The sequence below is a fragment of the Manacus candei genome, unplaced genomic scaffold (assembly GCF_025592945.1).
Source record: "Manacus candei isolate 608988 ecotype Guabito, Panama unplaced genomic scaffold, ASM2559294v1 h1tg000025l, whole genome shotgun sequence".
NCBI classification, from domain to species: Eukaryota; Metazoa; Chordata; class Aves; order Passeriformes; family Pipridae; genus Manacus; species Manacus candei.
The window spans coordinates 5,210,003-5,225,885 of record NW_026138073.1 but is presented as its reverse complement, the minus strand read 5'-3'; the positions used below and the strand labels follow the sequence as shown (position 1 = coordinate 5,225,885).

The window sequence follows — 15,883 nt, the reverse complement described above, 5'->3', positions numbered from 1 at the left end:
ATATTTAATTCAGGACTAAATGTAATGCACAGCATCCTCACTCCCTTGGGAGTTCAGCAGCCAATATGCCAATGAATATATCCTGACAATAGTGATTTTTTCTGCACTTTGGAGGCATGAGTGACATTTGCTCACCACATATGTTGCATCGGATGCTGAGGTCTACACTTGTGAGAAATTAATCAGAATCCATCTGTTTCCTTCTCATCCTGGACAATTTCATTACAACTTAACCAAAGATTATAGGATTCCCATGTCTGTGTCCCCAGCCCCCAGCCCAGTCTTGGTGTTTCCACACTGAACGATTAAAGCTGCTTAGTTTAAGTAAGGTCAGAATCAATCTTCCCTCCTGCAGGGAAAAGCATAATGCTCATGAGCAGGGTCTAAAATCTGCTCTAAATTACATGTAGGTAAATCCAGAATATCCCTACTGAACCATGGGGGTTTAGATTTATCATGGAGAAGGATGTGGACCTTGATTTTTCAATGCATGTTTCTGGTGGCTGGTTTTGAACGACTTCAGGCTCAAAATGACATAAAGTCAATCACTGCAGGTCCTCTGTTATGTTTTCATTTACCTGCCCGGGTGGTGAGCAGAGGGATGACTCAGCCCTTCTGTGGGGCTGGGAGATACTGTACCACTGTTGGGAAAAGTGCTCTGTCTTAAAATACTCCCTGTACTTAAATAGACAAGTTCCTTGCTTACTTCTTATTTACCAGTACTTCCTTCATTCAGTGTAATAGCAAGGGAGAACTGGACGTAAAAATTGCTTGGACTTTGGTTTACCATGCCAAATTTTGCACAATGATGGATGAATATCTTAAAAAGTGGGGTTTTCTGAGAGTTCTTTGGATAAGGCACAAATGGCACAGAAAGCTTCAAAAGCATAGACATCCATGGGAATCTGTTTCCCGATTGCTCGGTGACAGTTGCAGCCAAGTCTGTAAATGTGAGGTTTCTTGAGCGACAGAAAAGCCAAAACCATGAACCCAAAAGTGAGGTTTTCGTTACAGAAACCACGGACACAGAGATGTGGACTGGGATGTCTGGGAAAGCCCAGTAAAGAGGGAAATGAACTCCAGTGATAAGGAGCAGCTGTAGCACCCGGGGTCTACATGTCCGGGAGGCAAAACCTGATACAGGGGATCCAGACTGCACACAGGGATGGCAGGGCCCAAAAACTTTCTGCCACTTACCTATGAGTGCTTTGGCTGCTCAGCCTGTGTACTTTGAGGGTACTTGGAGACACAAGGTTTTCCACCAGCTTCAGCAGTTCCTCCTTGGAACACCTCTTCCAGTCGTGGCTGGTTCCACAGTGCCACTTGAGGTCCAGATCCTGTGCTGAGAGGTGGTAAAGAGCAGGTGCTGGTCCCTCTGAGCACTGAGCTGCTGGGTAGGAACAGCAGGACCCCAACAGGGTTAATGTGGTTGCCCTAAACTAGGCAGACACCCCCCAGCACTGCAGCTTCGTGGGGACCAACCCCAAAACCTGAGCGTGCTGGCAGCAGGAGAGGAAGGAGACAAGCAGGCAAAGCTGTGCAGGGCCGGCCAGAAAAAGCAGCTTTGAAAAAAAGCTTGTGGCAACGAGACCTCGAGCAAAGAAATTCATCCAGCTGTGGGGAGGTGGAAGCTGAAGGCAGATGAGATGTGCAAAGCAAAACACCACTCAGCAGCCTGAGATAGGAACCACACGAAGCTCCCTGACCCCGCTCGGAGCCGCGCTGCCTTCCCCACTTCTCACAGCCATTATTCCAGCTGACTTGCAGATACCCGAAAGTTATTTTTGAAATGAAGGTGCATTCAGATCGGGCTGTCACAGCCTGTCTTTTCAATCAGGAGCTACTTGATCAGATGCTTTTTTTGCTGTAACATAATCACATGATACCAAGGCTTTAAACAGGACCTAGATTCCAGCTCCAGTGATGGATACTTCCTTGCCAGAAAGATATCAACACATTGGGAGATAGCTATAAAAGAAAAGAGAGATCTTGCATAAATTATCTTATGCTATTTATAGACATGGATAGCAGTCTATCCATGGGACCATCTGCTAATCTATGTCCCATGGCAATTAAAGTCAACATTTCACCATATCTTCTCCATCAAGGGCTGAGATTATGCACTGAACTCTTTTTTTGTGCAACACCAACCTTACATCTGTGCTGCTTAGCATCTCTTTCCAACTTTCCATACCACTTCCCGTATCCACTCTGTGAGTGCCTGCTACAAGAAAGGAAAAACTCAAATGGATTATTTGTATTAATATGTAGTAAAAGGGCCAGTAGGTGACAAAGGCTGTATTTAATCTGTTGGTTCTCAAGAACTTCTCTGTTTCAATAAAAAGAAAACAGACATTATGCACTAAATTAATGAATTTATATATTTGATACAAAGTGATCTTCATACAGCTTAGTCTTTTCAGTGCTCCTTGTTATAAATAAACCACATAGATTTTTAGAAGTGACTTATGATTTTAGACACTATGTTTTTAATCATCCAACCCAGGATGCTTCCAAAAATTATCCAAAACCTGTGAGAAGACCTCTCACAATCTCATTTTCTTCAAGGAAAGCTGGAAACCTAAAATAAATGGCATCCAAACATTTTGCTTTAGAAAACACATAAAGACAAAACCCAACTGTGCTTAATGTATAGTTTATCCATATTATAGATATAGAGAATTTTCTGAAGTAACTTAAAAGCTTGAGTCCTACTGCCTTGTTCTGCATCTTTTTATACACAACACATTTTTATTACTCCATGTAATTTTAATAATTTATACTGGCACCATCACTTTAGCAATTGCATTCACTACATTTAGCAACAGGGATTACTACAAAAGAAAGAAAATACAGAAGATTCGATTAGCAGGAAGATTTGCAGAAAGGCAACCTTACAACAGGGCACTTGCTCAGGCAAAAGATATTATTTTACAGAAATAATTACAGAAATACACATTTCATGGACACTAACACATTTGGTTAATTTAAAAAAAAAAATGAAAGCTTTCTTGGCTAGTGAGTTGACCAGTTACACAAATAAGAACTCAAGCAATTCTTCACCTCTGTCACAGCTGATACTACAAAAAGCTTCTTTTCTTCCGGCTGTGTTGGGGTGTGTGTGTGAGAGAAAGAAATGGAGACGTTAAGCAGTGATACCACCAAACATTATCCCACTGTTGGTCTGAAACTTACTGCAGTCACAAGACAATTAGAAGTTATGTGAGCACAGAGCTTTCCACAATTTATGCTGCCTGAGCTGCTCTGTGTGGGAATGATCACGTCCCAGATCTCCCACTCCCCTCCCTCTGGCTTTCCTTTCCATCAAAGGATACAAAAACTCTGGGAATGAAGAGGCTTCACATCCACGACTGTCTTCCCACAGGTCCAAACTCTCTGCTCAAAACCTAAAGGTTATTATTCAAAGTCCTAGAGGAGAAAAATGGTGTAATGCCTTCCCTCAGCATCTAAAAAGACATAACAGACCATTACTGACTACGGATATAAGATACACAGAGTATACCAGGGCATAGATGTAAGTATTTGTGGAGAGGTTTTAAAGCCATTGTTGTCCATTTTTGCACATTAAAACCCACAAAGAGTTTTATTTAGAGCACTAAATCCTTTCATTTCTCTCTGGCTGGATTTTTGACTATTAAAATATTCATCAGGCACTCCAAGAATCTTGATGCCAAGTATTTATTTTATTTTTTATAACCTTTTAAATAGTTTCTTTAAAATACCTTCAGGTGTACACATTGCTCTTTAAAAAACACTGAAAGTAAGAGTTTATTGTAAAACAGCGAGAAATGAGGCATCAGGCACTGCTGAGACCTCAGTACAACAGAGGGGTGGATTCCACGGAATTCAGTGTTAAGGGGAGACAGAAGGGGCATTTTTTCAAAATTAAAAGTTTCCAATGTGAAAATTCTTCAGGTTTCACATAGGAAGATGTAATTTTCTGTTGCCAAATAGCAGGAGGGGTGGGGGGAAGGCTTCTACAAAAGGGGTATTTATCTCAAAATGTCCCATTTGGATTTTCTTTCAGATGGGCAATATTTTTTGTAAGGCAGGCTGCTGGCACTGAGAGAAATCACTATTTTCTGTTTGAAAATTTCCCCCTCTTTTGCCTAACAGGAAACCCCTGGCCCTGAAATGATGCTTGCAGGCAGGGGGCTGACACGGCAGTGGTGCTGCTGCTCTCCCTGCAATCCCAGATCCGTGCCTCCCACTTCCTAACACAGCCAAACGGGGAGCTGCTCCCAGCTCCTGCTCCAGGCAGCCTGGGGTCGTCGGTGTGGAGCAGCCCAGGCTGTGTTTGTCAGAGACAATGACAGAGCTGCCCTTCCCGAGGTGAATATTGACTCTTGTTGCCCAGAAGAGCAGTGGATGCCCCATCCCTTGAAGTTCAAGGCCAGGCTGGAGGGGGCTCTGAGCAACCTGGTCTAGTGGAAGGTGACCCTGCCCGTGGCAGGGTGGCTTGGAACAAGATGGAAGAACCCAAACCATTCAGTGCTTCTACGATTCGTTCTCTGATTCTATGACTGTCGTGCAGTGATGCACAGGGTGTGCCCCTGCAGCCTGCTGGCCCTGCACACTTGGCACAGGGGCAGGAGGGGTCACGTGCCACGGGGATCTCCTGTCCACAGTGATGGGATCTCCTACCCACAGGGGTGGGATGAAGGGCACAGATGCTGCAGCACCATCAGTGGTAGCAGCTGGGCCTGTAGCTCACAAGCTCATCCCAGCACTGGTTTCCTGGCCAAAAGATCAGCAGCGCCACAGAGGCTCAGCCCACCTTGTCCTGTAGCTTTTGGGATGGTGGCAAATCAGGCATATTCTGCTTGGGAAGATGGAGCCTCTGACAGAGACCACAGCCAGGGCTGGCTCAGACGCCTTCACACCCCGTGACGTGCTGCTCCTCACCCTGCAGCCTCCTCAGCTAGAGATGCTGAATGTGATCAAATGCAATTTGGCAGCTGTGAAGCTCAGTTACAAACTGCCTGGGAAGAGATTACCTTCGGCTTCCAGAACATTTCTTTTAATCTGAAGAGAAGCAGACACCTCCCCTCTCCTCCCCATGAAGCCTCCGCTTTATGCATGGAGTCAACCTCATTCTCAACACCACATTTTGAACCATTATGTTCCCCTCTGTACTCCCACATGGGATTTAATTTCTTCCATGTGGGAGAAAAAAATATTTTAACTGTCCTTCTTTCTGTTTCTTCTCACAGAGGAAGGAGTCAAAGGGTGAGATGCAAACCTGAAAAATTATACCACACTTTTACCAACTGCTTCGGTACCTCCTCCAACACCACTGTGTCCACCAGGGCTCCTCAGAGGACATGGGTATGTTGCATCTTCAGGTGATTTCTTACAGACTTTGTGCCATTGCTTCTCTGTCCAAAGGGCTTTCATTCTGCATCTATATAAATATAGAAAGCAGAAGATAATGTTTACCACCTGTATTCTCCAAGGAGCAAGGGATGTGCTCGTACATAGTTATTCCACCTGTCTTGTTTTCTCTCCCAGACACCAAGATTAATGAAAAAAGGCAAGTAAGACTGCATTTGTAGACACTGACTACATGATTACTGAACACAGAGCTTAACACTGAACGTCTGGGTCATTTAAAAGGTGACATGCATTTGTGAGGAAACACATTTAGTTTATTTATGGACAAGAGAGGGACACAGTGGATCCACTACATCATAGGCTCCCCAAGCAAAACGCTCCAGTCAAGGCAGAGTAAGTGAAGATATCCCACAACTGGGGAGGAAGCTTACTCTTTTTCAACAAATTGCTGGTTCTCTGGCATATTAGCTATCATTAATGGATTAAATAACTTTTACTCCAACATGACCTGCTATTTCCACAAACAAGTCTCTTACCTTTACCACATTTATTTCCCACGAACTCTTTGATTTTCATTTAATGTCTACCTAAAAGGCTAAGGACTCAGGCACTCCACTCAGTTGCACTGACATTATCTTTTAATTAGCAGAGGTCACTTAATGCTTTTAGTACAATCAACAGTTGCTTTCTTTCCTTGATCAACTACAAGAGCATCACGGTTAATGCAGACTGATTAAAACCTGAAAATCCTTTAGCATAGAAGTATCTCAGGACAAGTATAATCAAGCTATTGCACATAGATCATTTTCCTTGACAGCTTTGATTGCAGCACCACCAGGAAGAACAATCCAGCACCTGTGGGTAAATGGCTTCTCTTACACTGTGGGTCTCACCAGAGACCTGAAAAAGCCATAGGTGAAATTAATCCCCAGGACCACCTCCAGCTGCATGTGTTTGACATCCATGGAGTGTTTCCAAAACCTTGCCTCAGAAGAGAGAAAACTAAAGTTAGGTCTCACATATGATTGATAAGTGATAAGTAAAGTTCACACTGGAGAGATTTACACAGCTCCCTGCTTGGCATTGCAGCTGAAAGCACATATAAAAAAATTGGGACCCATCATTTAAAGTCTTGCAAGTATAAATCAGTCTCCTCCTCACACTTAGATGAAGCTGGGATCCTTCCCTAATTTCAGCAAAGACCTATTGGGTGTTTGGTGGGGCGAGATTTGTCTGAAGTGAACGAGTTTTTTGGGGGTAGGGACTATGTTCAGTTCAAGACAGTGGCAAATCTTCTACTTCAGAGTCACCTGCCCTGTTAAGAGACAGATTTAAAAGCTAGAGGCAAACAGACTGGGCTACTGTCTTCAATGCCTAATAGTATTGTTAATCCTTATCCTTTTGACCCATGCACAAAGAAAATTATTCCAGGAGACCAATGGTAACCACTCCTTTATAATCCCTGTATTATATCTGCTACAGAGGTTGCAAAGTCAGTAAAATGAGAAGAGCTCTTACCATGCCTGTTATAAAAAGGCTTTTAATCTTGGTAACTTTTTATTGCTAGACAAGGAGCATATGACAGAACACATATCACAAACAACAAAACCAGGATGAACCAGACCAAAAAAAAAAATAATAAAATAGAGCAAGCATGTCCTTTTAAAAAACAATTATATAGAGCTCCCTTGGAATGGCCATATACATCCCCAGCCCAGCCGCTTTCATCTCCTCCGCTGCATTTAGGTTATGAAAGGATTTAGTTTCCCAAGAAAAGAATTTGAGACACAAGGAAGGCAGGGCAATTTTAAATTAAACAGCATGACTATGGTAACATCTGCAATAGATTGGATGCCCTAAACACAGTGCAGGAGAGATCTGTTGCCTTATCTATGGTTTGGTAAATAATTTCTCCTACCTCAAGGGTTATTACATCTTCAGCTCTTTCTGTCATTTGTGATTCCACTGAGAGGCTGAAGAATAAAGTCTCTACAGGTGCTCATGGTGCAAGTGAGCAGCTATAAATAACATCCCAGCGTTCGGCTGCGCGGGATATAAAAACCTCATTCGCTTCCTGACGTCCCTTCATTAGACACCAACTTTCAGCCCTACAGATCTCAGCATCTCCTGACATCAAATTTGGCAGGCGGTCACTAAGCAGAAATATGAGCCACTAGGGAAAAGGTTTTCTTTCACCCCACGTCCCCAAAGCTCCACAGTGCTCTCCTGAGAGAAATGGGATCTGGGATGGGGGGAAATCCTGCCAAGTGGCACATTCCCAAACTGGTGATTCAGCACAAAAACCTTCCTCTTCAGTCCTAGAGTCTGAACCCGTTAGGTGGGGGATAATATCCCACGAGGAGGGAGCAGATCCCCAGTGTGGGGATGCACTCACATCTCTCCCCAGCTGCTGCCAGGTGTTTGAGCATGAGATTCCCTCAGAACCACCCTGAGCTGCCCTGGGAGCTGCAGCTACGGCTCCACTGCAGGCTGAGGTGTGTGAAAATAACCCCCTCAGTCTGTGGCTGGAGACTGTTTCTATTACTGGGGATGAGATTTAAGACTGGGGCTGGTGCAGCAGCATCTCCCTGCTGGTCCCCAGGGAGACGTGGGCTCAGCACTGTCTGTGGAAGGTACCGGCACAAAGAGGAGCTCAAGCACAAGGGCTGTGAGGGAATCTCATTGTACGGGTGCTGGTTTTTGGACAGTGTCAAAAAATTCTCTTAATTAAAGAGAAGAGGGAAAATCAAAATTTCATGTACAAGGTATTAAAACTAAAAGAGCTGAGGAGAAGGTGAAGGGGCACTTAGATCAGGCAGGCAGAGCTAGACACGTAAGCGATGCACAGAGGACCTCATGGGACAAGGTTAGGACAGAAGTGACAGCTGGTCTGAAGAAATAGCATTTTAAGATCCAAAACCCTGTCAGGAAAACCCAACCGCGCGGCCGATAGAGAAGTTCAATAAAAAATGGGCAGGCAGGAAGAGGACACAAGGTACATAAATACATGCTTATTCAATAAAGCAAGAAATGGAACAGCAAAATTGAGCAAACAAGGCTGCCCGGTGGCAGGAGACAGCCTGATTTATTTGCCTTGCTGAAACACGGCAGCGTGGAAAACACAGCGGGGAAACTGTGTTGTCTCGGTAGGAATTATTCAGCAAAGGAGGGTTTAGGTCATGGCTGGAGCACCACAAAGAGCCTCTGGAAGCCAAGTTTCCACAGGAAGAAAAATCACACCGACAATGCATAATTGATGCAGACGTACCAGGAGCGTTGAACGCTCTGGGGACGGAGAGGAAAATTATTTAAAAGAAAAAGAAAAATCAACAAACAGTTAATAATAAAGCAGTAGTGACTTCTAATTACCTGTACACAACTGATTACAGCCCATGCCACAGTGACAAGCTGTTTCTTAGCAACTCAGAGGCGGCTTTTGGAAGGGCTCCTTCCAGGGAGGGAAGCTCCCATCTCCAGGGGAACAAAGTTCAGCAGTAAATTCTGCCTGGACCATCTGGTTTTAGGGGCTGTGGGGCATTGTAGTGAAGTATTCTATCTCCTATAGGAAGAGAGCACACACCAGAAAAAAAAACAACCCACAACCATTTGGGAACATGGACAGGAATCAAGCAGTCCCGTAAAGGAGGATATTCAAACCCTAGACTTGGCATGGGGGACACCCAGGAGTTTCTGGCAGAAGGGAGGTGCAGAATCTCCTGAGTCAGCAGCACAGGGGAAAGTGCAAATTCTCAGGGCCAGATGGCTTCACCCAAAATCTCTGCAAGGAGAGAGCAATTGAGCCTCTAGCACGGAGATCCCTTCCCGTTCACATCAGGTGTCCCCCTTCTTTAGGAAATGCTCAAGACAAATCCATTTCCCCGTCATGACTTTTTTTAACTCGCTGAGGAAGTTGATTACTTTGAGAAGTCAGTAAGTTACACACACCTTGGTGAACAACGTATTTCTGTAGAGAAAACTGCACGTTTCCACATGCAAATCTGAAAAATAATAAGGGAAACTCACATATAAATCATATGATATTTGAAAACTTCTCAGGAAAAGGCGCTGGAAGGGTTTGTTGATGAGCTGAAGTGTCCAGGAGAGAGGGAATATTTCCATGGCTCAAGAACTGGTTAAGATACAGGCATAGGTGGTTAATTTTTAAGAGGATCAAAGAACTGCATCACCGTTGATGTTTAATAAATTAATGAGCTGGAAAAGCACACAAAGAATAAATGTCAAATACCAGAGAGAAGCTAGGAAAACTCCAGGGGCTCAGGAAATCTGCATGAGCAGACACACAGAAAAATAAACACACCCAGAGCACGATGCAGCCCTACTGCATAGACATGAGGATTTAAATTCACTGGAAATTGTTTCCAATAATAATTAATAGTGAAAAAGAACAAAATTAACTGGAGCTGCCTACAACAGCCCTGCCAAAACTTTTCTCTGTGGAGTGCTGGCTGGGAGAGTGGCTGGAAGGAGCAATGTTCCCATGTTCAGTGACATCAGACCCCACCTCTGACACAACCTCAGTGCCACTGAAATCCCAGGAGGGGCGAGTTGTGGATTTCAGTGAGGGCCCCATCTGAGTCCTATATCTCAGACTGATGGCAAAAATTCAAAGCATAAAAAAAAAAACAAAACACCAAAAATAAGCAGTCTGAGCCTGATTAACTCCCAGAGTAACTGAATATACTGGATGTAAATTGACACTTTACTCCAGGGAGAGAAACTTGAGATGTCTTCTTCATAAAGAGAAAAAGGAAACAAAATTTTTAAAATAGAAGAATGTAGATGGCCAGAATTTAAAAAGTGGTGGAAAGATAAGCTGGGGGGACAAAAAAAGCTGCATGAAACGTGCTGTAATTGCCTCACAAGTCAGCGTCCAGCAAGACTTTACCCATGGTGGGATTTGCACGAGGATCTACACAGGATCCACAGTCACATTCCTTTTTACCCTTCCTCATCTAAATGTTCCAAGCATAAAATTTGATAAGCAGGTCACTGTACTGCTGCATTCAGGAGTAACCTTTCTCACACAGCAGTGCTCTGACGTGCATTGCAATGCAAATATTCTCATGAAAGATGCTTTAATAAACCACTCTATTAAAAATAATCTGCCAGCAGAGGAGTATTGACTGTGCAAATATGATATTGGAGAGCTGGGAGAAAGTAAATATGAGAACAAGTAAACGTTACTTGGTCAGGAGGGGGCAAACCCCAAAAGCCCTAGAAATAAGTAAATTGTTTATTTTTTCAAAATAAAGGCAAAAATATTTAGCCACGTGCTGAGTCAGTGGGATCTGGGAGGTCCTCAGCCAAGTCCTTTCTGCTGAGAACAAGCTCCTGCCAGGCAAACAGGGATTGTGCTTCCTCCTGTTGTCCCCAAAGTGACAACAACATCCTCAACTGATGTTATTGCACAAAGCTAATATTAAATGCTTTCAAATATGATTAACAAAATGCAACTTACATTAAATGACCAGAAAGCTGTCAGTTTTGGTTTTCAGTCCTAGGCTTTCTCATGAGTTCCTAACTCAAAAGGAAAACATTGTGGCTATTAAGTAAGCAAAGATTGATTTATTACACAACATTCAGAAATGTTTTCTTTGAAGCATTAACAGGTTATTTAAATGTATTAACAGGTCAAATAGTTCCGACTTTTTCTTTGGTTGGAATGTTAAAAACACTCAATTGTCAATATCCAGGGCAGTTTTGCAACCAAGGGCATAAGCAGGAGGTTTGGAGCAGTTGTGTTCCTCTTAATTTACTTAACCTTTTTTTGTTGTTGTTAAATTAAGGGGTTTAATATTCTGCATTGAACCAACTATCCCGCTCTCTTTTGTTAGGGAAAAGCAGGGCTACGACCATGACGCCTTCCGGACCCCCCGTTCCCGGATGCAGACCCGCCTCGCAGACGCTGCACATGGAATCTGGGGGGGTGGAATGGCACATCTGGCAGAGGTCCAAGCACCATACCCAGGGAGCAAACAGGCTGCTGCAAGAATTCCAATCAAAGCATCGCTCAGGCTTCGCAATGTGCAGACACGTTTCTCAGCCGCAAACGCTCCTGTTGACAGTTACCCAACTCTGTAATTAATGACGAGACAGGGAATACTTTGTGCTCCAGGTGCACTTCCACCAAAGGGATGCCCTGCATCTCACCCACGCTAACTCAGCTGCTGCTGCAGGAGGGGCTGTGACGGTGAAATGGATTTTCATGGAGTCCCGGGAGTGGGACTCCAGGTCCCAGCAGGAGCGGGGGTTCCCACCCAGCCGTCTGGGTGCTGAGAGCTGCAGTGTCCCGTTCTCTGAAGTGCCACTGAGCCACTTTCTCTCTCAGAAGAGCTCCCAGGCTTCAAAGCAACACACATTCAAGCATCACTTCAGCACATATTCGAGTGCTTTGCTGGAGCTGCAGCGCTCGAGCTCTGGCTGCCCAATTCCTTTTGCTGCCAAGCCCTCTGCTCCTCACCGAGCAGGAGAGCTGGCGTGGGCACAGGAGGCGAGGGCTGGAGGATCAGCATCCCACCCACCCTGCCCCTTCCCTGCTGGATAGCCACCGACACGGATACACAAATAACTGGTAACATTAAGGCACTGGGGAGGAGGGTATTTTGTAAAGCAGAACGCAGGCTGCTTAAATAATGAATTAAGAGGCATCAAAAATGCGTATGTAAAAGGACAGAGGGGGAAGGTTTGATATTTTAGACTATGCTAGACCACAATGAATAAATTATAAGAAAGGCTGAATACTTTACTAAGTATAAAAACGTCTAGCAAAAGAAAAGTTCTTACTCTTCTCATCCCCCACTGGGTCCCAAATGATGACAGAGCTGAGAGGGCTCAGCTGGTCTGTGAGGGGTTTTTTTCCATGTACATTTTCATCTGGACCGAGGCATTTTTATTTAACAGCATCCACCCCGTGTTTAAGCCTTTCACACCAGAGACAGCCTCGCTTATTTTTCTGACGCCGCTGAAGTTCTCCCAGTCATAACAAACTAAGAACACCCAGTCAGTTTGACAAAGATGAAGTGATAGGTAGGAGGCACATTTCATTACGCTATCAAGGCTCCGGCGCGGTAATTGGTGAGGAAACAATTCGGAGCTGTCAGCTCGGCACACACGCCTTTGTGCTGATGGGTGCTCAGAGCCCTTGATGGGGTAATGAATGATGTCCAGTGTGGTCACCACTGCCCTCTTACTGGTGCCAGGATCCTCACAGAGCCCTGACCAGAGTGACCATCCCTCCCCACCCCGGGCACAGCCGCCTCCTGCACGTCCCAGGCACCAGGGCCGGTTACCACACCTGACACATCACCATGATGAGCATTTTAATTACCTCCAAGATGCAAAAAAATCAAATGCCAAACAGGGATAACACCTGCTGTGGTCTCCACCAGAGCTGCCCACACTTCACTGAGTGTTCAGGATCTGTCCAAGCTCCTCACCTGACATAGATCTGTGGAGAATGGCACAGAGATGCCAAGTTGTACCAGTCAGTTATTGACCTTCACTGTCCTCACCCTGCACCACTGAAAAGAAAATGACAGTTTTGAGGTTTCTTCACACATGGGGACACCAAAGAGCCCTGATTAAACCAAATTCAACCATCAAAGCTGAGGAAGGATGTATTGCTCTTGTGTCACATGTGCCCTCCTTCAGTGCTTCCATCATATTGCAAAACTCACCTGCTTTCCACCCTTCTTGCACGACAGTTCAAACAATTACTACCCTATATTAACATTTAAAGCTTATTTTTACTTTGCTCAGCTGTTGAAAGCTGTGGATCAGATGTGAGGCAGGGAAATCACCTCCACTGGCTTTAACCAATGTGCAGGGACAAGGCCAGACACCACAGCCCTCCCTGAGTCTGCCCAAAGCTTCCCAAACCTGCAAAGAGAAGTCAATCAACTCCCTTTTTAAAGACCAACTATGGAATTGGAAAGTTTAGAAAGGGGGAAATCTACAAAACCAACCTATTTTTCTTTAAAAATCAAATGTCTTCATGGTAATTGCTTTTTTTTATAAACTGAATAACAACTCCACCATTTTCCAGTATTTTCTAACTGTTTTCCAAGTGTCAGTGGTTTATATTTTAACGACACCAGGTGCATATGCACACACACACACACTCCAGTGCACTACATGGGACAAGTAATTAGGTAGAGGAAGGTGCAGGATATATGGTGTGACTGGGCAATGTGCTGCCTAAGTGGAAATCAAGATTTTGCAGCAAAACAGGAATTTCATTAACTACTAAACAAAAACAATTCAGTAAAAAGTGTTTTTAGAACAAAATGAGAAGCAGCATTTTGCAACAAAAGATTAACTGAAAATTTTTGCTGAACTGAAAAATAAACTGAAATTATTTTCCAACACCAACTAAGTTGCTTAAAGAAAACCCAGAGAAAAATATACCAATATTATAGCAGCTGAATCATCCTGGGCTAAAAGCTAAAATCTCCCTGGATTAATTTCTTCTGCAGGTATTTCCTTCTGCAAACAGGAAGGTGGAAAACAAAATCGTGACTGCAGGAGCAGTTGCTTTGTTGTGCTCCTCTGTGAGCGGCTTCTGCATCCGAAATGAGATTCCCCTCGAACGTTGGAAAGGGCTCTAGTGACACCTACTGCACTCTGCCACAATAGGTAGGGAACGCTCGCCTGCCTTACCTGGAAATCGGGCGTCCCTCCGAGGCAAAAGGCATTTCCAGTCTGCAGAGAGCCCTGGGACCAGCAGGGCACCGGGCTGGCACCTCCCAGCAGGGCACTGGGTGCCAGTGGGCTCTCCTGAAGGATTCGCTGACACAGCCACGGCACTGCCGGGGAGCACGTGAGCACAGAAAGCAGATTTCAAGTGCTGAGCTGGCATTAACCAGCATGAAAACAGAGAACCATTTAGGTTAGAAAAGGCCTTTTAGGTCACTGAGTCCAACCATTAACCCAGCACTGCCAAGGCCACCACTAAAACGTCTCCAAGTGCCACATCTATGCATCTTTTAAAATACCCCCAGGGATGGTGACTCCACCACTTCCCTGGGCAGGCTGTGCCAGTGCTTGACAACTACGTAGGTGAAGCAATTTTCCCTAATATCCAATATAAAACCTCTTCTGGTGCAACTTGAGACCATTTCCTGGATGCTGGAAGCAGAGCCCGACTCCCACCTGGCTCCCCTCTCCCATCAGGGAGTTGCAGAGAGCCAGAAGGTCCCCCCTGAGCCCCCTTTTCCCCAGGCTGTACCAGTGATGTCTGGTTTGGTAAGAGTTCATTTTTTCCCACATGTTGTCTTTACTGAGAGCATTTTGTATTCAACAGCAACATTATTATCAGGACAAACTGGAAAATAACGGATCCATGCTGAACTTTTGCTTTTCAAATCACGACTGAACGTCATCTTTTCTTCAGTTTTCAACAAATTCGACACTCAAAGACATGGCAACCAGAATTAATATTCCTGACACTGCTTTGTTCCCAAGTAATGGGGAGCTGAGCTCCAGACAATTGATTTGTCACCCACTACTCAAAAGCTTTATAGACTTTATGTACTACATTAATAAACACTTCTCTAAAGGCCCAAACCAGATCTGATTTTAAAAAAATACCCAAGGTAAAGAACAATGCCATTGTAGAAGTTATACATACTCAAAATAAATTTATTCTCTGTAACAGTGTCATTTTTCCTTTCTGCTGCTACTCCTTTTTGATTTGCCATGGAATGATTGGAAGGGGAAGGGAAACCAAGAAAACATAAATGAAATTAAGATACAGTTTGCAATTTGAGTTTTATTCACTTATCCAGAAGACAATGGTAATAACTGAAATAGTTAATATTATGTATATTTATAATTACTGTATTTTATTTATATATAAAGGTTATTTTGCATTTATATTATATTTTTATATTATAAAAATACTTCACTTTTCTAAGAGAGGACAACAGCCAATTAAACTATACATCTGTGAATGTGCTGTCAGGTCTATCCAACTGTGGCGACCACCCCTGGCCAGAACAAGAATTCATGAATGAACACCAAAAAGACCAGCTTCTGTGACCATTTCAGGGCCAAAGCTGGAGAGTATTTAATAGCAGTTCATTTATTTCAGACAAAAAGCCCAATCCATGAGAAATGTGTGTTCAGAGAAAGTAAGAGCGCAACTTAAGGCAAACATTGCAAATTGAAACAATTACTCAATGTTGAAATCAAACATTTTACCCTTCTGAGCACACAAAAAGCTCTCAAGGAGAACGTTTCCTTCCGTTTTTCTCCTTAAAAAAATACAAGATTAAGAAACATTCTAAACCCTGAGTTATCTCATTAATGGTACTGGTAAGATTAACAGAAAAATTAAATAATTCTATTATTATTTAACTGCTTTTAAAAATTTATTACTTTAATATTTATAATTGTACTCTTAAGATTAATAATCCTGATTTGCCACCTTCCCACGACAAAACATTTCTCACACTTACCCAACTTCTGCAGAACTTCCCAAAGAAAAAACCTGAAATTACACCTTGAA

The 15,883-nt window shown here is 43.7% G+C and overlaps 1 protein-coding gene across 3 annotated transcripts in view; it reads right to left on the bottom strand.

Annotated features, from left to right (window-relative positions):
• TAFA4 (TAFA chemokine like family member 4) overlaps positions 1–1,818 on the bottom strand; it is a 79,138-nt gene extending 77,320 nt beyond the window's left edge. For all 3 annotated transcript variants that reach the window (XM_051788835.1, XM_051788830.1, XM_051788831.1), the window contains exon 1: positions 1,198–1,818. The gene's annotated coding sequence lies outside the window, so the exon portion shown is untranslated. The remainder of the gene's footprint in view (positions 1–1,197) is intronic.
• Between the last annotated feature and the right edge of the window lie 14,065 nt (positions 1,819–15,883).